The sequence below is a fragment of the Ambystoma mexicanum genome, chromosome 6p, assembly GCF_040938575.1.
Source record: "Ambystoma mexicanum isolate Mex_15411 chromosome 6p, UKY_AmexF1_1, whole genome shotgun sequence".
Lineage (NCBI taxonomy): Eukaryota > Metazoa > Chordata > Amphibia > Caudata > Ambystomatidae > Ambystoma > Ambystoma mexicanum.
Window position 1 is genome coordinate 691,983,482 of NC_090935.1, and position 25,695 is coordinate 692,009,176.

Below are 25,695 nucleotides of genomic sequence, written 5' to 3' on the forward strand. Positions count from 1 at the left end.
GTACCTATCAGAAGAGGAACACCTAGTGAAGTACCGAGAAAACCATGGTCAGTAAGGTATCAATTAAGGAAACCTTACCAGCAAATGAGACAAAATGAAGATTGCCTAAGTACAGTCCCAGAAGAAACCCAAAAAGGTATTAATGGAAGATGAATGGTGATGTCGCGAGGACCCGGACGGACGTACAAGTAGAAGAAAAGACAACCTGAGAATGATACCCAGAGACGAAACGCCATGAATAAGGATATCGTGAACCTAAAAGGGGAGAACGATGTTGAAATACAAAGAAGCTTAAGCTGTAAACATGATGAATATATTCAACCAGCTAACACTTGTACATATGCTTGGAACCGCAAGAAGGCTAAGAAAACAATGTGACTTGCAATGCTAAGTAGAAGAATAGTGCAGCAAGCACCATTATACTTAATCTACCTCAAACGAAGCACAGTATTATAAGTGTAATTCCACTTTGTAAACAAAGCAGAATCAACCCAGGTTACTAAAGGCCGAATGAGCAGAGATTCATATTCGAGCAAAACGAGAAGAGACGGCTGAATCGAAACTCGGCAGATGCAACTCGTGCTAGGAGAGCCAAGGTCATACTAATAAAAGGAACAAAAAGTAGCTACTTATAATTGAAACTTAAGAACAGAGTATCCTGTCTCTGAAAGGTCAAGATAAGGAGGTGTAGGCAGGTGGCAAGCTGAGTAAGAATCAAATGCACAAATTAAGAGAAACTAGACAAATTCATGGTGTGGGAAGCACGTGACCATCCGAGCGAGGAGAAGCACGAGTTCACACCTACGCTTGGCATCTGCCCAGGCAGAGATATCGGAACTTTCCCAGACAGAAGATGCAGTTTCGAGGCCAACCACAGTAACATAATTGACACATAGTTGTTGAAGTGATGATTGATTGTAACCTTAATTGGAGAAAGGCCGGGTAACTAGGGGGCACCCTGCACCTGGCTGACCATTCTGCGTGCTGCTAAGCAAAGTGGAAATGTATTCATGGGGTTGGTGCCAACCCTGTCACAATGGACCAAATAATCTAGGATCCTATAGTTAGTAGAACCAATGGGACGTCGTACTTTTAGTGACGTCTACAGTAGCCATCCTTGAAGGAAGGGCTTAGACGCCCACCTGACAGTGTTTACCAAATCCCCTCACTCCTTTACTATATACAGATATAGTACCTATATTAAAGTTACCTTTTCCTAACCAATAGAATTGCATATTAACTTTTGAGTGTTATACGTCAATTATGACGAGCTGTCAGTATAAATGCTATGTTTTTATGAAGTTCATTGGAGTTGCAGCGAGAAGGCTATTTCATCACTGCTGATTTCCATGACTCCCCATTTTTTGTACTTCTCTTTAAACTGACTCCCTTTGCCAAACCATTGAGTTGGTCTTATTGATTGGTGTTGGAGTAATAAATCTGCACCCCCATCCATCACTAGGGTGCAGCTATTTCGTCTTAAAGTACTTTCGGAGCAAATCCCGGCTCTATGGGCTGTCCGGGGGTCTCAGGAGTACACTTGGTTGCAGAGGATGGTTTATCGATTATCGATTATTGATTAGAATAAGACACCCATTGACCGTCAACATTAAGTAACTCTTGGTCTTCGGTAATATCACAAGTCCTTTGCCATTTGGCTGAGTAGACCGTGAAGCTCCCCGTAGACAGTGGTAGTGTAAGAAAAGCTGCAGACCAGGGCCTGAAGTGACCCGTGTTCCCGACGCTATCCCTTCCCATTCCTACGGGCAGCTGAGCAGGTGAAAAGCCGAAGAAGGCGGTAACGAAGGCGGTGATCCCGAGGGGAGAGAAGTAGAGAAGAATGTTAATATAAAAGGGGATAATGACTCAAGAATAATTGAGTAAATAAAGGTTACCGGGGAGGACACCCGAGAAGGGAGAGGTTACCGTGCAAGAAACCCGAGAAGTGAGAGGATTCGCCTTATTCCTACGCTTTTAATACAAGCGGCTAGAAGAAAGGTGTACCCAGAGTCCCAGCTAAAAGGGGAACGATTAGAGTTCCACGACGGTTAAAGACGTTGTGAAAGGGATCCATTTAGACTCCATGGAGGGGTAATGATTACAGGCAGAGACATCTGTGACCAGCTGCTGTTCGTCTAGTGTGTTAAGAGTCTGTCTTACATGTTTTTTGTTTTGACGTCATACATCGAAAAAGTTTCCTTGAGAAAACTGATTTAAATATTACGCGATTGCATAGCTAAGATAATAACGCATATGAATTGCTGTTTTTCCAGTAAATTAGAAGGTATAACATTTTGTGACAAATTTGGATTGGAGCTTGCGGTTTCTGGTGTTCGCTCATATTGATGGAACTATTTAAGCCACGCAAAAGTGTTGACAAGTGCTATATAAGAGGAAAGGGAACAGATTTAAGTATGGAAGACATGACACCATTGACACACTTGTGCAAACAGTTGCCGAACTCTCACACAGACTGAAGAAATACAGTACAGAGTGGGTTAAAGGAACCGCCCACAAGATGTTTATGCCATGGCCACAGGGTGGGTCCTTATCTAAAGCTGTCCTGCAACACATGACAACATGTTTGCATGCCACATATACGGGCAAAAAGTTAGACAAACGCCTCGCTCTTCTAGAACTTTGGAAAATGTATGAACAGGGAAAGGAAGAGGAGCTGCCAATAGATTGGACACTGAATGTATGCACAGAGGGTGGTGAGATGCCTACCGTGCCAGCCGCCCCATCCAAAACAAAGGGTGAAGAAAGTAAAGACGAGGGATTATACCCGCTGAGAGAACTTAAAGCAGCCACGGGGGATAGCAACCCCGCATATGAGTCACCTACGCATAGTGGTGACAAAAATCAAGGGAAAGATAGGGGTAAGGATATTGCCTCCACAGTCCCAAAGGACAAGGGGAGACGCGATGATGAAAGAAGGGATCAGGCACAGACAAGCGCATCTCTCGACAAAGAGAGAGAAGGGAAGAGATGGAAGTGAAACGAAGATAGAACTGATGAGATAGCATTCGCAAAAAATAAATGGATGGGAGGACACATTTTTATTGAACTTTGATGGCAAAGGCATTGATGACGCAAAACAAAAGGAAAGGTTAGATGATGTACAGAGAAAAGGGAAAGAGAAGGAGTTAAGAGATAAAAAAAAGACAGACAAAATCAAGAACAGCTACATTACAAAGAGCAAGAAAGACAGTTCGGTCAGAAACAAAGAGCAGCAACCAATCATGAGAGACAAGAACAGCAAAGGTCAGAGGAAGAACACAGGATACGAGAGAAAAGAATAAAGAGACAAAGAGATGAGGAAATTCAAAGGGCAGATGAATGTAGAAATGAAAAGAAAAAGAAAGAAGTAAGAGCAGAGGCGAGGAAGCACAGAAAATTCAATGACAACATAGAAAGTAAGCAGAGACAGAGAGCACGCAATCTTGAATATCTGGGGAGAGAGGTTAGGAAACCCGCTCTAGTAGTAGATTGGGAAGACATAGAAGAATTTCTTCCTGCGTATGATTCAGTACCAGGCACGTCTAGGGGAAATATGGAAGATGACTTTTACACCAGAAGCATCGGAGAAACGATCAATAGAATATATGATGAAATGGGGTTAGAACAAACACCCCAAGGGGAGGGGGAAGACGAGTGCTTTGAGAGCACTCAGCTTTACGACACTGAGGATGTCTCCCAAAGTAGTGGGAATAGAGACCTATCCTTGGATAGACTAGAAATACGTAGGAACAAAGAAGACACGAGAAGTGGCACTAGTTGGGCACAGACACTGTCCGATTCGGAAAGGGAGGAGCGTGAGGAAAATGAGGAAGAGAGACGGAGCAAAAGACGACTCCCAAGAGAGAAAGGAGTAAGATAGTCAGACACTACTGAGTCTCCACCAAGGGCATCAGAGTCAACAACGCAGTCAGACCGAAGATGAAGAAGGATCACACGGTCAGAGGGTGTTGTCTTCACCGCCCTACATGGACAGGCTCAGGACATTGCCAGGCAGACAGCGATGCAGGAATATTACCCCTGCAATAGACAGGAGAACAATGAGAAAAGAGATTTCCGTTACTCGAGAAAGTGGGAGTAAGACCACAATATATTCCATGGCCACACATGGATCGAGAACATTTGAAAAACAAGCTTCCAATACTGACATCAGGAGCCGGAAAGTGGATACATGAGTTAGAAAAAATGACAGGAGCAAACACGTTAGCTATAGGGGATATCAAAGGTCTCCTAATCGCCATACTTGGTGAGAGAGCAGACGATGTGTGGGCATGAGCAGGCTACCCTGGTGTAACCACAATTAATACCTTGCATGACGAAGCTCCATTTAACAATTGTAGAGCCGCAGTATGGAAAGCGCTATGAGTGCTATACCTAGACACTTCCGATATGGGAGCTATAATGACACGAAAAATGAAGGAGTATGAGGATCCGTTGATTTATATTCAGAATTTTCAAGACGCATGGGTACTCCAGACTTATGAATCTTGGACAAAATCCATACCTGTGTTCTACCATATATTGTGCCAATGGTTGCCGAGCTGGTACAGAAACAACTCAAGAAATTGGTAGGAATTGTGGCCAAGCCTTAGGCTGAAATACAGCTGACTATCACACACTATTGCAGATTGCTGCAAGAAAAGAATCGCAAAAGGAAGCTGCACGCAAGGGTGAGGAAGCGAAATTGGTGCAGAAGAAATTGTCAAAATATGCTCTTGAGGGAGCCATGATAACTAGCACAGCTGAATCGAGCATGCAGCAGGTGACTAATCCACAGCAGAACAAGCAGGGCAATACAGGATTTTACACCAGGGTAAGAGGATTTAGGGGAAGAGGATGGCAGAGCAATCAGGCAGGTTTCCAAAATAATCAAGGAGGTTTTCAAAATATGCAAAATGGTAATCAAGATATGTCAAATGGGCTAATGATCCAACCACCGCCAGTATGTTGGTTGTGTGGAATGACAGGGCACTTAGCACGCACATGAAGAAACCAAGGCATGATGCAGAATGGCCAAGGAACAGGAGCAGGCATGGTGAATCAACCAGCAGTTTTACAGCAGGGTATTGCACAGAATCACACGGTGCAACAACAAGCGCCAGGAGCACAACAATGCGTGCAACCTCAGAGCATGGGGAATTTTCCACAAGGACAATCCCAACAGGCACTGTTGCAACTATTGCAGACAACGAGCACAGGGCAGACCACAAACCCTGGAATGGGAAGTAACAATGGGAATGGGGGAAATCAACCAGCACATAGTGGGCCAAAATTGTATATGGATGAGGACAGCTCACTGGAAACCCTGACGTGTTCTATCCTATCAATGACACCACACCCTCACAGGGAACTTAGGGTGGATGTCATTACAGGGGATAAAGAATATTCATTCCTATTTGACACGGGTGCAACACGCTTGTGCATACGTGAAGCAAGTTTTTCTTGTCTGGCGAGGCCATAAATACTCCGAGTTTTACAGGTGCTACAAGTTGTGTTCCCTTCATAAATGCACTTCCAGTTTCTATAGGAGAATGAAAAAATGAAGGTGCCTTTACTATTCACCTCAGACCCCAGTAAACATTTTGAGTCGAGATTTAAGGACAAAGTTGAACATGACAATCTCGTTCACGGAGGAGGGCATAGCATGTTCAACTCCAGGAATGCACTATTCAAATGTATGCGAGATAATCAGAGCATACGCGGTACACACAGCCATGAGGGCTATACCATTAGAGGCAGAAATATTTGCATATGGTATGCATGTGCTGATGGCAGGATTGCCAGGCCTTGCAGACAGAATCATGAGAACCTGTGATGAATTCCTATTCAGGCCAAAAATACTGATGCACGAGGAAAAGGGACAAGTATTTCCCTTGATGATACACACAGCTGCAGTACGAGGGAGAATGGCCTTGATTGACGGTTATGATGACGAGTGCCGACAATGGTGCGCAGTGATTGCCATTGAAGAAGGATATCGATTGACTGATGTCACCGATGACGATCTATTTGAAGAACAAGCAGATATAGGAGAGACAATGGTGGAAGTGAGTTTCACCTTTTGGGTAAAAATGATCAAAAGAGAAGTACCTCAAAGAATGATGTTGGCACGAAACCGTCCTGAATATTTTGATGACGACATGGCCCAGGTGCCTGTCTCAGTATGGACTACAGGACCCTATGACGTAGGCCTTTTGAAGGGGGTTGGAGAAGTCAAGAGTATATTGAAACCAGGAGCAATTCTTCCGAAAGCCCGACAATATCCCATGTCCAGAGAGGCAGATGAGGGGATTTTTAAGACAATTTCCGCAATGATAGAACAAGGCATCTTAGTGACGTCAGAGTCATCATGTGATACTTTGGTTTATCCGATCAAGAAATCAAAGGGGGGGTCGTGGAGGCTAATCCAGGATTTACGCCCCATAAATTATATTGTTGAGGCTGAGTTCCCTCTAGTCCCTAACCCGGCTACAATTCTATGTAACATACCTGTTGAGGCAAAAATGTATTTTTTGACTTGAAAAATGTATTTTTCTCAATCCTGTTGCACTGTGACTCACAAGATCTGACGTCATTCACATTCAGACAGATGCGTCTGAAAAGCACAAGACTACCCCAAAGGTATTGTGAGTCTCCATCTATTTTCAACAGAGTCCTGCAGATGGACCTAAGCAATATTGCACTAAAAAGTGTTGTCCTGCAATACGTAGATGACATCTTAATTTTCAGCTCAACAGAAGAGCAATGCTGGTACGATTCTGTTCAGCTATTGACTATACTGGCTGAGAAAGGTTATAAGGTTGACAAGGAAAAGTTACAATATTGTCAACAAGAAGTGCTGTACATAGGCCAGCTAATCTCACATGAAGGAAAGAGAGTGACCCCAGAAAGGGCTGAAGCCATACTGAACATGGCTAAGCCACACACGATAAAACAAATGCAGAGCTTTCTAGGCCTATGCAACTAAGTTAGGGAATGGGTCTTCGACTATAGTTCTTACATTAAGCCTATACTTCAGGCTCTAAGGAAGGCCCAAGTGACGAAAGAAAAGATTGAATGGTCCAAGACCATTGAGAAAGGATTTGCTGAACTCAAAGAGCCATTTGCACAGCACCAGTTCTAGGGATTCCCAATTATGCAGAGGAATGTTACCTGTTTTCACACACGAATGGGAGCGTTATGACGGCAGTGCTCACACAGAGAATCACACTGGGGTACAAGCCCCTGGCATACTACAGTGAGAATTTGGACCCAGTAATGAGAGGTAATTGTCCTTGCAAACAAAGTTTAGCTGCCGCAGCGTTCGCCATAGAGGAGGCTACAACCATTGTGATGGGATGCTCCATGACGTTGTACGTCGAGCACTCACTATTTGCCATTCTAGAGAAACCAAAGGGGAAAATTGACATCTCAGAGAGCTTCTGCCTATGAAGTGATCATATCAAATCCATCGATTAAGATAGTCTGATGCAAGATAGTGAACCCAGCTATGTTTATAGCAGAGCCATTCACTGAAGGAGAGCCAACGCATGACTGTGCAAATTATGAAGCATTTTATGATGATATCCCCAGGGTGACAGAAAATGCCTTGGCAGAAGGAGAGACCGTCTTCATTGATGGGTCTTTGAGGATCGATCAAAGTGACAAAGATATACTGGAGTTGCTGTGGTGAAACACACAGCAAATGGACAATTTTGAGTACTTATTAGTGCACGTATACCATCTCATTATTCAACGCAGGCTGCAGAATTATTGGCGTTGATACTCGCCATTGAGAATCATGCAGACCAGGAAGTAACGGTGTACAGTGACTCCGCCTATGTGACGTCAACAGTGCACGCAGGCTTAGCATGCTGGATAAGGAGGGGCTACCTCCGAGCAGACGGCACGCCAGTGCAGCACGCAGCCTTATTAGACAGGCTGATCAAGGCACTACAGCCCCGAGTGGGAAAGGCGGTCATGAAATGCTCTGCCCACACGAAGGGGACAGATTTTATCTAACGCGGAAATCAAGCAGCAGACACGGAAGCCAAGCGTATGGCACCCGAATGCGAAATGATCATGGAAGTGGAAATTATCCATGCTAACGAGTCAATGATGGTTATACGAACTGCACCTCAAAGTTACAGTAGTTTGGGAAAAACACAGCTAATGGAACTCCAAGGGGAGGCACCACAGGAAAAAAAGAACATTTGGAAATGTCGAGGGTGTTCTTTAAACTCCTCTGACAGCTTGTGGTGACAAGACAGCACTGGTAAACCAGTAATGCCTGTAGCCCTATTAAAAATAGCACTGGAGCAGTTACATTATCCGGCGCACATGACAAAAGAAAATTTAGCAGCAACACTCGCAGAAGACTGGTTCATACCAAATTTAACTGAGCATGTTGCATTCTTTATAGTGAACTGTATAATCTGCCAGCAATTCATGGCTGGGCACACATTAAAAGTAATGAGAGGACCTGAAGTTATCTGATATCTAATGAAAGTAATGGTATGCGATCTATGAAATACCTGAATTAACGTTATAATATGAAATGACATGATGCTCATTTATATCAAAACCAGAACTTGAAAGGGAAGTGAACTCACCAATGTCTGAAAACGTATGCGGTCTCGTGGATATGCTCTAAACAAATAAGGTTGTTTAGTCATGGTGTGCTAAAGCAAATACTTCCGAATTCCCATTGGGCAGATTATTTGTGTAGATAACCTGACAATAAAAAGTGATTTTAACTATCTGAAATGTTATATATTATCTTTGCCTCCATATAATAGACACAATCGGGTGCTAATCCACTCACCTAATTGATTGGACTCAATCCCTGGTCGGTACTATGATGCTATTGGTGCAATCGCGGATGATAGTCGCGTCTTAATATGACCTGCTTTGTTGTACATGTAATTCCCTCATTGCCATTCGTATTGAGTGCAAATGCGCATGCTCATACTGCCAGCCACTAATCTTTAACGCTAAGGACTGTTTATCAAGTTTGCACTAACGTTCTGTTACGAAGCTGGAGCATTTAAAAATAATAAGTCAAACTCATATTAACTCATACATTTTCCACTTTCACACATTTAAAACAAGCGAGCAATTGCGCGCACCAACAGGTATAGCGTCTCAGGCTTTAACAAAAATGCATGCGCCAGGCGGCAGTGTACAGAGCCACTGGGCATGCGTTAAAGATATTAGATAACTTCAGGTCCGGACATCAGTCACAGTATCATTAAGAGTTAATAGAGTGAACTGCGCACCAACAACAGAGCGCACAATAGAAAGAAGATAGGTGAGTTTTAAAACTGACCAAATGCCAATAATCAATTTAGCATGGAGCTTGACTACTCAGCATGTTTATTCATCAGTATTAATAATCATGGGTGCTTGTGGATTGGAGGAACATATGCTTCTGTCACTTTAGCTCGCTCCTAAAACCATATTAGTATGGCAATACGTTCCACAAATGTTACTATAAATGCCACAATGTTCAGTTACCACATGTAGATTACGCCATTTTGTTTAGTTGTCACTTTGGTTTGCAATCCCAATCACATAGACATTTGATATACAATTGTAACATTATTAGTCTATAACTCATTTCAACAAAAAATGTTTTTTCTTGTTTGTCCTCTTCTGGAATTGCCTCCGCAACTCCTGAACACCTTGTTGCAATGTTGGTATGTAAATTGCTCATGTTCAATCTGTTTATTCACAATTTTGATGCTTCAATTTCTGTCAACATGTGTATCAAACATGATGGCCCTCATTACGACCCTGGCGGAGGACCATGGTGCAATTTGCACCATGGTCCATGGCGCAGAGCTGCCAACTCCGCCATGGGGGTTGGCGGACTTACCGCCCCATTCCGACCTTGGCGGGGCGGTAAGTCCCCAATCCCCATTTACCCTTCCCCATTCCCATTTTTGCCCCATAGGGTATAATGGGAGTGGGGAAGGCGTTAATTACGCCACCGTAAATTACGGTGGCGTAATTAACAACAGGTCCCGTAGTGCCATGGATTTTTCCGCCCGGAAAAACCGGGAGGAAACATCACCATGGCGCTACGGGAACTCGTAGTAAGGCGGAAAGGTACACCATGCATTGCGCTGGCGTAAACACCTTTCCGCCAGGGTCATAATGAGGGCCGATATATTTTGTGACACATTGCATTTATTGCTTTGTCTTGTGATGTCAGCCTTCATAACGACTTTTTGTCGAAACACGTGTCGGCTGACAAGCAACTTCAATATTATAAATCAGCATTCACTGAAATAATACAATTCAATATATTGATGATTCATTATGAGTTCTTAGTAAGCTCAGAATGACATATCGCAGCAAGCTCAACAGGGCAGAGGGCGACAAGGACGTCATACCCGCATTGCAAGCTTTGAAATATGTTTTAATATTCCTTCAAATTACGTCAATATACTCTCAGGGAATGTGTTTTGAAAGACAGTGAAATATGGTAAACATGTTCTTGGGGAATATGTTTTGAAATACACATGTTATATAAAGAGAGCTTCTGGAAGGAATTAAGGCACTGCTGTTCGAGATCATTACATAGTTCTGTCAGGCAGAGCTAAGCTGAGGACCCAAGCAAACTGGGTAGCTGTCTTGATTCTGCTCTATGGAGCAGGGAGGTTGTCTTATTGCACTTTCTTTTTCTGTCCTGGATGTTTACAGCACTAAATTAAACTTTTGATGGCAGAGGCTCAGAAGTCTTCTCCTTTTGTATTTTTGAGAGAACTTTCCTTTTCTCATTAAGCTGTATATGGAAGCACCAAACACTTTACCACAGCAGTTCAAACCCACTGAACTACCTTATTCTGATATGGCTTATGTTTGCATCATGGTCAATACAATTGACAACAAATCTCTTTTAAAGCTTTTGTTATAGCCACTAGAGACCATGATGGTTTTTCCATTGCATGTGATATTTTGATAATTATTTTCCTGATGTTGGGGATAGTATAACTCAAGACCCTTGCCAAGACTGTCAGCTCAGCTTTCAGCTTTGTAATGTCACAGAGGAGTGGTGTCAGTGTGGTGTCATTATGAGATATAGGTATTACCTGCTTTCATATCACAGTGAGAAAGGGAAGAGGTCTTAGAAGAAACAATGCAAGTGAGGTGTCATTAATATGCATGAAGCATGTCAGTAATATCCAAATAGCATTTCAATTGCCTCTAATAAGCTTTTTTTATTTGTATTTCATTCATTCATTATAAGTAGGGATACAGGCTACAACATGATAGAAATGTTTTCATGTATAGCCTCTATTACGGTGCGTGTGTTACATGTAATCACAGTGATAATTGCTGTGGTTTTGTACTATTCTTTTCTTCTAACAAAAAGAAAGGAACTTTGCAGGCCATTGTGAGAACATTCATTGAGTTTTCTATATTGAACATCTTCTCATGAAAACACATACAGGTGTTTAAGTGCATCTTGGGGCTTTTAATTATATTTCAGTACATTGTCTTACAGTGTATTGTGCCGGTTTCGATAAGTAATGCATTGGTAGGAGGTTTAACAGTAGTCCCTCTATAAATGTAATAATATTATTAAATCAGTCACGTATAGATGAATGAGGGTTGCTAGCCCTCTGCAGGGGTTAATTGTCCACTCTCACTTTGATGCTCTGTGACAGGTACCTGCTTTGAACTTCCTCTATACCCACCATAACCCCTACTGGGGTGTGGGGAGGGGATCAGGTACAACCCCTTGTGGTGGAGGAAAGGCTTTGGTTGTAGAGGTGATCAATATCACATCAGTGAATGCATCCCATCAATCACTATCACTCAACCTTCTGTTATGGTTCCCATTTTGTTGTGACCTATGTCTGTTTGTTCTTCTCTCAGATGTTCTCCATCTTTGCTATTTCCTGCTTGCCATTGCCCCATTTCCTCTTCACCCCTCAGACCAAGGTCTGGTTTACACCTTGCGTGGGATCATAGTTTGTCCAAACGGACAAGTATTTGGTGTGTGTGCAGTATAATAACCCAAATTACATAATTTCTTTTTAAAAATGTGTTTGTGCTCTTTGTAATGTACATGGTGCGGTCTTGTTGTTTGACACGTCTTTGATTTTCTTTTTTTAGAGATGTTCCTTCTTTGACTCATTAATGATTGGGTTGCTTTTCAGCAAGTCAGTGGTATGCAGTTGGACATCTTTGAATCTATCCGTGCACAAGGTTTCCGTGTTTTTTTGGAGAAAGTTTGTATGTTTTGTCGGATATTCCATTTGCCAACATTGTCCTAGGTGAACCATTGCACTGGTGGCATATTGTACTTTCCATACTAAACTGTATTTAGAACTTAGTCTGCTGGGTATGGTTTATAATACAATATTGTGTCACATATTACTCATTGAAAGTTTCTTCTCAGTGTTTATTTTAATTAAGACAACATTCTGCCATGTTTAGTAGATTCACAGAGTTTTGCTGGAAGGTGCTTCTACCGTTCATCCAGAATTAAATCTAATACTGGGTTTCCTGCCTCACATGAGTTGGAATGTTCTGTTTTATGCAGTGATATCCACCTTCACTCTATGTTCTCCTCTGGCTTAATTCACTACGAGAAATGTTCCTCTTAATTGGCATGCACTCTACTAAGGCAGTCTTTGATACATGTCTTGTTTCTTTCAACCTCCACTTTCACTTGGATGGTATGAAGGGAACATGCAGTGCAACATCCTATAGTTCTTTAGGTAGGAATCAATGTCATTCAAGGTACATTGGATATTGGTGTGAGATAGCATTTACATGAGAAAACCATAGTGTATGTGAATCTCCTTCCGGGTAGATTCCATAGAGATCTCCTGCATAAAGACACCATCAGCAAATATTTGTGTTCTGATAGTAAAGTTTCTTTGGGAGCTAGGAAATCCACTTCAATCATCACTTAAATGCCATTGAGCCACTCCCTAGTACTCATGGGTGAAACTCTTGTAGGTACATGTATGTAGCTTGCTAAGCAAATGATGCACTCTCTCAACCTCCCTGTCCATTGGTGACCAGCAGCACTTTCTCTCAGTCTCCTCTTAGTGAGGGCCATCCGTTAGTGGGTTTTGTGGGCTAGGGAAATGTGGATGTTCTTGGAGAAGTAGTGGGTATGATAATTGCATTCCTCCTGAGTAGAAAGTAGTCAGTCAACAAGCAACTTTCCAATAATGCTGTAGTGATACTTACACATACCTTTCCTTGGTCCACCGTCCTTAGGAAATAGTCGTACCATTTCTTGTATTTGACCCAGCCTCTCCTCTTCTGAGATGATCCTTTTTGTGATTTCAACGGCATATGTGATGAGTGTGAATATGTATTCATCTTGATCCCAGTTATCTTGTCATGCTCCACTGCAGAGAATCATAAAAGGCAATTGACGTGTGCGTTCTTATTGCGAATGATGTGCTCTAATGCAGGGAAACATTCCTGAGGTTTTGCCGCTAGTCATGTAGCAGATTTACAGCTTTCTTAGTGCAACCTCAGGTGAGTATGTTAACATGGGTGAGTGATGTGTCCCTAGGGTAAACCTGAGATCCCTTTATTTATGTGCAGAAATGTTCAATCACCCATATGCAAGCAAACATCTTGCATTCAATAGCTGAATAGTTGGTATCATATTGTTCGGGGGAATTTAACAGAAAGCAGCAATTAATTCAGCACAGTGTGTCGTCTTTGTAAGAATTGTGCCCAATCTATAGGCACTCGAGTTGAATCTGAGACTTGTGCGCTTGTGAGGGAGAGAGGGCTGGAGGCATGGGGATGCTGTTACGGTTGATACGATATGATATGATATTATATTTATAGCACGCCGATACAAAAGTGTTTCAAGACGCAAAGGAATTACACAACCGCACTGTGCCATTACAGTTAATGACATTTTGATCAGATTGAATGGAATTAAATACAGCCGACACGTGTTTCGACCACAGGTCTTTTTTCCAGCCTGTTATACCTGTATTAGAGCAGTCCAAATTAAAGTGAGTATTCATATCGAAAGTCACAAACATTTTGCAATTTTGAAATTTCAAATCATAACAAACGCAAACAGGGGCATTAGGGCAGGTGGAAGCAAGGCAGCTTTTCTTTGTATGTTTTTTGTAGGTTTACGGAAACCAGTAAAATATAATAGAAATACATTGGTTGAACCCAACCATAAATATCAGAAAAGAATACAGTTGTCGCATAGCATAATCAAGGCAGAGAAAACATAGAAAGTAGAATATAAGTACATGAGCACAGGACATTAATCGCAAAAAAATACACACAGATCTTATATAGAGCAGTGAGATTGTAGAGTTGATATGAGTAATACCAATTATTGTGACCCGTTGGGTGACATCAGAGCCAAGTTCACCATATCGCATGCATTTTTCATCCAATATTGGCTATGTAAACTTTTAAGGCACATGATTAGCTGGACTCCTGTGTGTTGTTTAAGAAATGAGCGCGAGACCCCCATTCCTTCAAAAGGTGGCGATCTACGTGTACATACTTCCTGTGTTAAGATGCCACTTTTGGGAAGTGCAAGCTAAAGTGTAAATACAAGCATGAACCATTACTTTCTGAAGCACTACCTGGGGGCTTCACTGACATTAACGGTGGAGGGAATTCAAGGGCACTTTCCCTTACCTGATTGACCTGAACTGAATAACACCACCAGTGCAGAATGAAGGCCGAGAGATGAAAACACAGGGACGGTTGGAACAGACAAAAAGGGGCAGGGGGTAAGAAGTGTCACTGTAACAATAACTTGCTACACGTAGTTGTACCATACTTATTGATCTTGCCCTTGTTACTGAAGGCACTCACCTCCTTTCTCACTCTGATAGCCCGAAATGCACACACAATTTTTCCAGGCAAAAGCCTGCTTGCGGTCCTATAATAAAATGCCGGCGGCAAACCGGAAGTGCCTTTTTTGGCACCACGGCTCACCATTTTGGAAGGGGTTTACCTAGAGTCTAACACTAGCATGTAGCCCAAACTGTTGATAGGGTGATACCCAATTTGTAATGAGACTATATATGTAGAGGCAACATAGTTATAATGTTAATAGCAATTTTGCTGATGCATGACAATTATTGTATATTATGCTAAATCTATTTAACCATTGCTAGTTACGAATACAAGGCTGCAAAATGCTGTCATATAATGGAACCGCTGAATGTAAACCGGAAGTGCCTATTTTTGGCACCACTGTCCACCATCTTGGAAGGAATTGACCTAATTTGTGAAACTAGCATGTAGCCCAAGTTGTTGATAGGGGATGCCAAATTTGTAATGAGACTGGATTTATGAAAGTACCATAACTATGATATTAATGGCAATTTTTATGTTGCATGGCAATAATTACATATTAAGCTAAAGGTTTTACCCTTTGCTAGTTACAATTAGAAGCCTGCAGAATACTGATTGCAATTAGAACCAAAAAGACTCACCATGCTACCAGATGTATTGTACACTATGATGTGGGGCCCGTGCCCAAAACTGACGGACATTCACCCTAACTCGGCTCTGATGTTGCCCAATCAAGGCCCCACATTTGCAAATATCCAATATATACATACATTATGCAGGTGCATCAAACACATTTAACAATTATGTAGTGATAGTACAGCAACCTGATATATGACTTCTCGTTTAAACGTCAATCATTGCGATTACCTGGTAAAGTTTCAAACAGCTTAAGCAATACTTAGGAGATACCAAATATTGAATACACAAAGAATACATTACATATATAAATGTTGCTTTACATGTCTTACAAGAAAACAGAAACTGAATGGTCTGTGTGAAGACCGTGATACACAGTCCTGTGTTTACATATGAGACGTGCTTCCAGTTGTGTCAACTTAAGTTGTCGGTTGTCACCTCTCGCTGGTAAGGTCACTTGCATCATACCGACAAACCGTATGTCTTTAGTGTTATCCATTTGATGATGACGTTGCCGCATGTGTGGCAAGTGGATATTTGGCATCTTGACTGTATATGGTACTAACATGTTCTACAATCCTGACTTTGAGAGCACAAATTGTACTGGCTATGTAATGAACCCCACAGACGCATATGCTACAGTATATTACACATTTCGAATTGCAATTCATAAACGTGTGTTGTTACGGTTGTCTTTACTTGCTGAAACAAATGCTTGCCATCTTTTGTCCACTCAAATCAACACCTTTTTCAAAGATTTCTGAGTGGTTCAGTCTTCTCTGAAAAGTCTTCTCCAAACTTAGCATAGTAGTCTGCAATGCCCAAGAACGAGATGAGCTGCGCCTTCGTCTCGGGTTGAAGAGCATCTTGGATAGCCATAATTAGCACCAGGAGGAGTCCTTGGTAGAAGAGTCCAAGAGGACGAACACACATCCTTATATCATCAATAACAAAGAAGAAAAGACCCTTCAGAAGTCAGAGAAGACGTGTGTAATAATACAGAACTCAAGGACTGCGAGTTTCTGCTTTTTGTCAAGGAGGCTGCTTCAGACCAGTGTGATGAGAGGATAGAGGAGTTGAACGACCCTGTAGAAAGTGTTTCAAACAGTCCACAATGTGAAGCACCGAGACGCTAGACTGTCTACATTTTGCACAAATAAACCTTACTGTGAACTTCTGTTTGATCTTGCTTTTTCTTTTTCTTTCACTCTTGTTCTGATAGCGGCAGAAGCAGTGCTTGTAGTTAGCAGAAGATAGGGATGAGGGCCATCCTCACATAAGTGTTTTCTCTGGCGAGTGAAAGATTATTGGTTATCTCTTTCATCCATGTGCTTACCACTAGGCCCAGCTCGTTAAGCATACGATCAAGAGATACGCCTCACATTTTCTTTATTACCCTTGAAGAAGGGGCACCAATGTACTTAAATACTCAGTGTCCGCATCTTGGGCATTGAGCTAGGGGCACCCTGAAGCAGCATTTACATTGGGCGCAATACAATGAGCTAACCTCATTGACCTTATAGTGCAAAAAATGGCGTTGAAGTGCTAGAGCTGAAAACAAGTGCCATAAGCGCTTTGAAGAACTTCCCTTGTGTATAAGTGCTTTACAAATAAACAATTACATTTATAATAGAGGATATAGGATTAAAAATCAGATGACATTATCAGTGCGCCCTCATATAGAGCAGAGTTTTATATTCACTTCTATTACTGACGATGCTGTAAGTTTGCCATTATTACCTCAGGATGTGGTTTAAGCACTAGGTCAAAGTGCAGTATACAGAAACATTGGATTGGCGCCCATATACCCACTGATTTGCCTCTGGTACTTAGCATAACACTTTCATCAATTAAGATATCTGTGTTTTAAAGCCAAATCATTGCAGAGTCTTAAAGAGTGAGTGCTATAAATATGTTTCTATTGATTTTTTATTAGTTAATTGTATCACAACAACAGGTTCCAAGTTTTCTTATACAATGGTGTTGTATGACACAGAGTACTTTTGAAAAGCTGACTTGAATGGGTATAATCAGTACATCATTAGTCTGTTTCGGCGGTTGGTAGGTACTTTTGCATACAATATAGCATCCACATTTGATAGCGTGATTGGTCTGCCCTCTTTATGTTTGATGGTGTTTTTTGCACGTCAATAACTTGGTGCAATTTGTCCTTTCTCCCCATTAAAAAAGAAAAAACGTCTCGAATTAATTTTGAGAAAAAAGGTGCACGATCAAACTACACACGTTTAAAAAGGTGTCTATGAAAACACATATAGGCCTCATTACGAGTTTGGAGGTAGCCATGCCCTTAAAAAGGGCATGGCTACCCTCCAAGCCCAGGTCCGGGTTCCCTGAATGGGGAAATACCGGGCCACTCCGACTTTGGAGGGCCCGGTATTTTCACATTCAGGGAACCCGGACCCGGTCCATCCCCATTCCCATTTGAGCCCCTATAGGGCTCAATGGGAATGGGGAGCATGCTAACAACGGGCCTGTTAATGACGGGCCAATTGTTAGAATGCTGGGCTGCTCGCGGGACCCGCTAAGGACGTCTGGTAAAATGAGGCGTACTGAGCGGGTCCCACGAGCAGACCTCGTAATGGGGTGGTAAGGGGTTACAGGCTCCACCACCTTTACCGATGCTATTAACACCTTACCGCCCTCCTCGTACTGAGCGCCATAGAATCATTAGGAGCATAAACAGTTGCCACTATGTATTCAGACTCATATCACAGTAATTTGGCTTTAACAACCCTTCCATCTGGATCTCTGTACTGTGCAGAGGACTTTTGCATTATATGTTTCACCAACTGAAGATCTACGTTTTTATTTAATGAGGTGTTTGAATGTGCTGAGTCGCGATGATGCATGCAGCTTATCGATGCCGAGTTGGGTTCGATGTGAAACTCCTTGTGGGTCATGCATCAGGTGAGGTTCGACTGTCGGACTGGTTCAATGCAATGGGTAATGATGGCTCGAGTCACCAGGTGGAACAATGTTTCCTGCTTCTCTAGTCAAGGTTGTTGTGAGTATTATGTGACAATCATAGTGGTTTGTGGTGCTGTTCAGGGATACAGCATTTGGAAGAGTTTTGTAGCAGTGAGTTTCTTGTTCAAGCCAGAGCTTGTGATGCACTCCACTGGAACGTTGTAGTGGACATAGTGGAAAACGTAGTGGAGTGGGCACTGGACTGGCTGACTTCCACCCTCAGTGACCATCTGTCCCAGGTTATTCTGGGCGTTTTCTCCTCCCCTTCCTCTATCTGCATCTGCGGTGTCCCCCAGGGCTCCAACCTCTCTCCTTGGCTCTTTAACACTTATCTTGCTTCACTGGCACACCTCATTTCCACCTTCTCCCCTATCTTTCAGTGCTACGCAGATGACACACAACTCTTCTTCGAACTTCCCTCTGACCCTCTCTTTACTTCTTTCATCATTCCTGACTGCCTATCCACCATCCAGTCCTGGTGCACCTCCAATGAACTCTGCCTCAATACCAGCAAGACTGAGATCCTTCCTATTGGGAATCCTGCTCCCTCTCTGTTCCCCTCGATCTGGCCATCCTCCAATGGCTCTCCACCTTCTCTTTAATCTGAAGCCAGAAACCTTGAACTCATCTCTGACTCCACTCTTTCCTTCCTCCCTCACATTCAGGACCTTGCGAAGAAGGCCCATTTTCAACTCTACCTCCTCAAAGGAGTTCTCCCTTTCCTAACTTCCCCCAGAAGCTCAATGTCTCTATAGCTCTGATTCTCTCTAGGCTAGACTACTGCAATAGCCTTTTCCTTAATCTATCCCCTTCTTCTCTGCGACCCCTCCAGCTAATCCAGAATAGGCAGCAAGACGTATCCTTGGCCTCAAGCCCAGTGAGCACATCTCTCCAGCCCTAAAAACTCTCCACTGGATCCCATTTGCTTTAAGGATCAAATTCAAATCCCTCTGCATCATCCATAAGGCTGTCTGGGGTTGGGGACCATTCTATCGACAACTTGCACTCACCAAATACTCTCCATCCAGATCTTTACATTGCTCCAGCACCAATTCTCTGTGTGTCAAGCGCTTTGCTAAACAGAGAGCTGGTGGCTGATCTCTTTCCTCAGCAGGCTCACTCCTATTGAACAGTCTCCCACATCCTCTTCATCTTCAGCCGGATCTCCTCAAATTCTGGAAACTCCTCAAGACTTTCCTTTTTGTCTCTTCCTTCCCTTCCTCCCTCCTCTGCTAATACCACAGTTACTGAGATTGGTGACCAGGGACCTTATGTGTACTTCTGGGCCTAGGCCTCCCACAGCCAATCGCCTTCAGCCTCTGCTCACTCCCAGCACTTGCCTTGGCACCCATCGGCTTATGCCACCAAAGGGCTGAACTTACTTATTTATTGGCAGCTGACCACTTTCTAGCACTTCCTTCACTTGGCACTTAGAGCTGCTCACTCTGTAGCACTTCCCTCTTAACACACATAGCACTTCCCCCACCCCCTCATCCCTTCTTTTCTCTCTGCACTTGCAAATTCTGAATGCTCACAAGGCCTAGTAGGTCTCTTTCTATCCTTCATTGTTTTAATTGATTTTAATTTCCATGTTCCCTCCCTGTTGCCCTGTGGGCACTTTGAAACACAATGTATGTGCAATATAAGTGCCTTACAAATGCACAATAAATAAATAAATAAATAAATAAACAAATAAATCAGATTAAATGCAGCAACACAGCAGTTTGAGGTTCTAGGAGAGAGGCAAAGGCAGCACTGCTGGTCCTGAATGGTTCTATGCATTTGAAAGCGGTCAATTTAAGCATGAGGTTGGTTCTAAGCAGCGGAACACAGGAATCCAACTGTTTTGGCTTCTCTGGTGCTGTGAGTCCTAATCTAGTGGCTCAGTGCCAAGATGATTCATTGTTATCTTCACTCTCAGTCTGTGCAGGTATTGGTCTAACAACAGTCAGCCAAATGTCGCTGGGGTTATTTATAGGACAGATGTTTCCTCTGCCTTGGAACACTTGTCTTCACCTCTGACAGAGGTCTTTGGAAAGGAATGCTCTCCCAACAGGTCCAAACAAATTATTCTGTTCTTCTTGAAAGTCCACATGGAACCAAAAGATTTCTTAAAGACAAAAGGGCACAGATGATTAGTCAACAGCAAACCTGCTGAAAGGGTCCCAGTTCCTGTCACTATATCAAGTGACTATTGCCTTCTTGCATAATACTCTGAGTGCTTTCTTCTGCAGAAAATGGAGAGGACAGGAAGGGGGAGAACCACACAGAAAAAGAAGATGGTGAAACCTTCCCTCAGTGCCCAGGGGCTCTGTCTGACTACTCTAGTAACACCCTCTTCTCAAGCCCGCAATTTCATAGGATCTCTGGTATGCAACACCCTGCTGTAAGGCAGAAACTTTATTAACAGTTTACCTCTTTAAATATTGGTTCCCAGTAGTTCTCATGCAGAGAGTTTCCAGCCCTCGAAAGAGGTGTTGCCTAACCCCCAAGAGGATCAAAAGAAAAAGCTGTCCTGTCTATTGTCTTGCTTGCTAAAGCCAAGACATGGGGTCTAGCCCAAACCCACATAGACCTTTGATAGCTGGCATGAGGTCCCAGGGTTGACTTGAGTATAATACCGATTTGATGTGGCTTTAATAACTGTTTGCACTACCAATCACCATACCAAAACCAGGTATGGCTAATTCTGGAGATTACCCTGCCATCAGACGGATATGCCCACAATGATCATGTTTTTGGATCAGAGGTGCAGGAGTAAAATGCAAACTCTGTCTTCAGCGACCTTTTCGCTCTCTGAAACACTTGTGTATGAGCGCAATATAAATAAAATATCAATTCAATTCAATTGTGGCATCAGCTGTCCAACAGGGCAAATGTGACCTCTGCACCTGTTCTGTGCAATAGAAGGGCAGATGCTACTGTCCAGGAGACTAATGCTGTGGAGCACATGTGTGTACTATGATTTTGGAATGAAGATTTATGAAAAGGGGTCTGATTAGCAGACTTCCATTTCTGAGATGGTTTACCGCTATCATTTTATTAAGTATTACAAATCAAAAACAGCAGGCATTCAGCACCCTCAACATATGGCATTTACTCACACTTGATATGAACAAGCCTACTGAAAAAACATTCTAGTCAGAATTCGGACACTCCCAAAACTTGCTGTCGGAAGGACCATGAGATCCCTATTTGCAGGGAACACCTAGGTCCCTCAGCACATCCTCCCACCAAGTGTTGGCAAGTCAGTACCTCTCACATACACAGTTCGAATGTGTCCTCTGCTGGGCCTGCTTGAATTTGTGTGTTAAACCTCTGTTGTTCTCCAGCGGGGTTTTGAAATGTCAAAATGCAAAATACATAACAAAATACAATACGAATGTTGCCTCATTCTCCTGTTCTCAATAACTCTGCTAAAGTCTGGGTACATGGATGTTTTACTCATCAGCCTACCCCACGAGGTGATTTTTAAATGTTCCTTGCTAGTGTTTAAACGTGACGTCACACTCTGCCCCTCAATAATAGGATTATGAAGGGTCTCGGTTTATTGTTTTTAAACCTACCAATCCTCTTCACTATTTCACTTTGAATAGAGTTGTGGGGAATATCCACCAGGTTTTGTAACGCAATCTGCTAGTAGTACAAACAATTACCCCTGTTGCATTTGCAAAGAAGCCACATAGTTGTAGATTGGCTCTACTGCTCTCTTGTATCGCTAGGGCAAAAAAGCTGTTAATATTTCAATAATTAGCCAGTTTCGAAGGCTAATTCTGGCCATCATTCCAGCCAATGGGACCTCTCATGTAGATATTCTGCTTACAGGCTGGCCAAGTCGGGTAACGATATTTCCCACTGTTTTATGTATGACATCAACTATAATGAACATAGAGTTTACATCACCTCATGAAATCTGAATAATTGTGTCCATCTTTCCTTCAGGTGACTCTGCAGTGCTCATCCTTTTTTTATGTCTACAATGCTGCAACATGTGTTATTATCTAATGATTTTGAGTAGTCTTTTTTCCAATTTTATTGGGGACCAGGTCTAAGATAGAGTGTTTAGCTGAATTGAGCCACATGTTGGCGTTGCTACTCATTCTCCTATCTCCTTGATAGGTCATATGGCACCCAGATCTTCGGAAAATTCATATATTTGATTATCCCCACAGTATATTTCACAAGCTGTCTTTCCTGTTTCACTCTAGCTTGCTAGTTGTATAGCCGGACAAATGTGGCACTGGACGTTCCAAGTCATAACATATTAGGATACAGAAATGCATCTAGCAAGATCTTTGACCGTCTATTTTTTCCAAGACTCAACTGGCATCAGCCATTGGCGTTGATTTTATGCACTCCCTTGACTCATCTGAAACTGTTCAGTCCAGCATTATATATAAAGGGCTCAAAATGCCTTGCACTGTTTTGTTAACAAGACCGTATGCTAGAGCCAGTGACATTTATCAAAATGTGAGGACAACCAAAGCATTCTCTACCATTTTGTGAACACAAATCATTCCTTTCTGGCCGCAAAAACCAGGCACCATATAGATATTTTTGTGATCCAATTTCAAGACCTTCCGAATTGCAGTTTAAATGTATGGTATTTCAAAAAAGCACTAATCTAGTTTCAGGATTATTAAACAGTGACAATGGGGATGTAGCTAGTATATAATTTCAATATGTGCAATCACAATACCATAGGGTCTCTACATCAGGCCTAACAAAGCAATCCCTACATTATAATCTACGAAGGGCCAGCAGAGAAGCCTCCTCAGTACGTGTCTGTGGTTAGATTTGCTAGAAGAAGCTATCATTCAATGGGTAGAACCACAAGACCTCCTCAATATTACGCTGTCCAGACTCGCCTGAACATGCAGATTGTTTATTTATTTTTTTAACAAAATTAATATATTTTGCTCTTGACTCTGCTAAATGAAGCTATTGGAAACGTTATGGGGACTAAGGGATTAGATATAGTGATGTGTATGATAGATACATTTCCCTCACTTTACTTTTACAGAGACACGAGAGCTCTGCCATTCTGCAATGATCAATATTACACTAACCTCGGTATTTCAGTCATCTAACAAATGCACTTACACTGGGATATTATTAAATGTACAATCTTTTTCTGCAGATTTTTATTTTTCATTTGACACACAATTGCATCACCTTTTCCAAATGTAAACACATAGGGCCTGATTCATGGAAAAGTGCACAGTTATCCTTCAAAGTCCCCACGCCGAGAGCTGCTTTGCGCGTCCCTGTGCGCATACGATTTTTTGCATACTCCACATATCCATGGAATGTTTTTCGCAAAGTAAACCTATGCACAATTAGCGACTGGAACACCCATGACACACCCCCATGCAAAGCGAGCCCAGACACAAACACTTACCTTTGTGGTCTCTTTGACCGCAAACACATGCACCCTGGTAATCTTGCGTAGGGTCCCCCGCTAGAAAGCCAGCACTTGACGACACTACATGGGGTCACCTGTAACTGCAAACAGCACGGCAACAGCATACATACCTGTTAAGTCTGCAGGGGAGTACATGTACTTCTGTCCTCTATATGGTTGGGACAAAGGCACCAAGCAACCACAGCCAAGATTCTCTCTATGATTGAATGTAGGAGCAACCAAAACTTAGGTTCTCAGGAGGTGTTGCAAGCTGGTTCTTAAGTACAAAAGAGCCATGATAAAATGTGTCAGGAGCTGGGGTTCCATCCAAAAGATTTGAAGATTCAAGAATTGAAAGCCAAATCCAAATTCAATCCAATTTTTCTATAACACTTCTGAAAGTGTTATAGAAACATTGCCTTAAGCAGTCACAGGTGAAATACATTGTTATATGGACAAGTATAGTGTTAAATTCAGCAACAGGAATCTAAGCAAAGAGGAGAGCCAATAGCTCATGACTTATCTGATGGCAATCTAATAGTGATAAAAGAGTCGGATAAGGGTGGCGATGTAGTTGTCCTCAATAGGGAAGACAACATCAGTAAGGGAATTGCACATTTGTCCACACCAGGATGTTATGAGAAACCTGCAGGCAACCCAACTAAGACAGTAGTAAGGGAATTGTTGGCACCGATACAAGATTGGCATAGAACAGGTATGTTAACAGATGACGAGAAATCTTGTTTTAAGTAGAACAGAACCAACAATTCCAACAATCTACTTCCTACCTAAGTGACACAAACCATTAGAGACATCGCTGGAGATACAACCTATAATGAGTGGTATAGGTTGGGCTTCAGAGGGTCTCTCAGAATATATAGACAACGGCATCAGAAAACTAGTAATTGCCCTTCCATCCTATATTTGCGACACCACTAAAGTTTTGCAGATCTTCGAGAATATTGATTGGAGAAGTAACTATTTATTAGCTACATTAGATGTGAAACAATTATACACATCCATAGACCATGAATTGTCAGTACAAGCAATAGACTATACATTTGCAGACTTTCTGCCTCAAATAGGATATATCATGTAGATATGGTTAAAGAATTTCTGAAGTTTACTCTCAAACACAACATGTTTATATTTACTGGTAATTACTATTTACAGACTAAACAAGTAGCAATGGGACCGAAATATGCCCCATTATTAGCCAATCTCTTTCTGGGGCAATTTGAACAAACACATGCAATGAGTAACATGGTACATGTTGATAGAATAATCCTGTTGAAACTATTTATAGATTACATTCTTGTCATCTGGAATAGTACCAAGGATACATTGTAAGAGGATTCAATTCAACACTACAGCTAAGTCAACGCCTAGTCTATAATACTGAATGAAAACCCTTATTGATATATCTTTAGGTCCAGTTCATGCGTTCTGGATGACTACCCCTATATAACACCCCTCTCTTGGAATCCCCCTGACCCCACTGAGCCAAGAAGTAGTTCTGTTTTGCAAGTTTAAAAGGTTTATTTGATAATTTACAATATATATTATATCACGCTTTATAATAAATTAATAATTGAATAGCACACTTAATCTGATATGATAAAGATCAACAACGGAGAATCTGGCACTAGCACACTTCTTTATAATTACTAAGGAGTTGAGATGAAATGGATAAGGTAGCACACTGGTAAATAGGTATAGAAGTATAATGTGGTAGAAAATGCTTTATAGAGTTCAAATGGATGTAATGTTGAATGAAAATGCAATATAGAAAATACTCAATATGATTTCAACAAACAAGGTAATCACTTTTCTCTGGCAATCCCCTC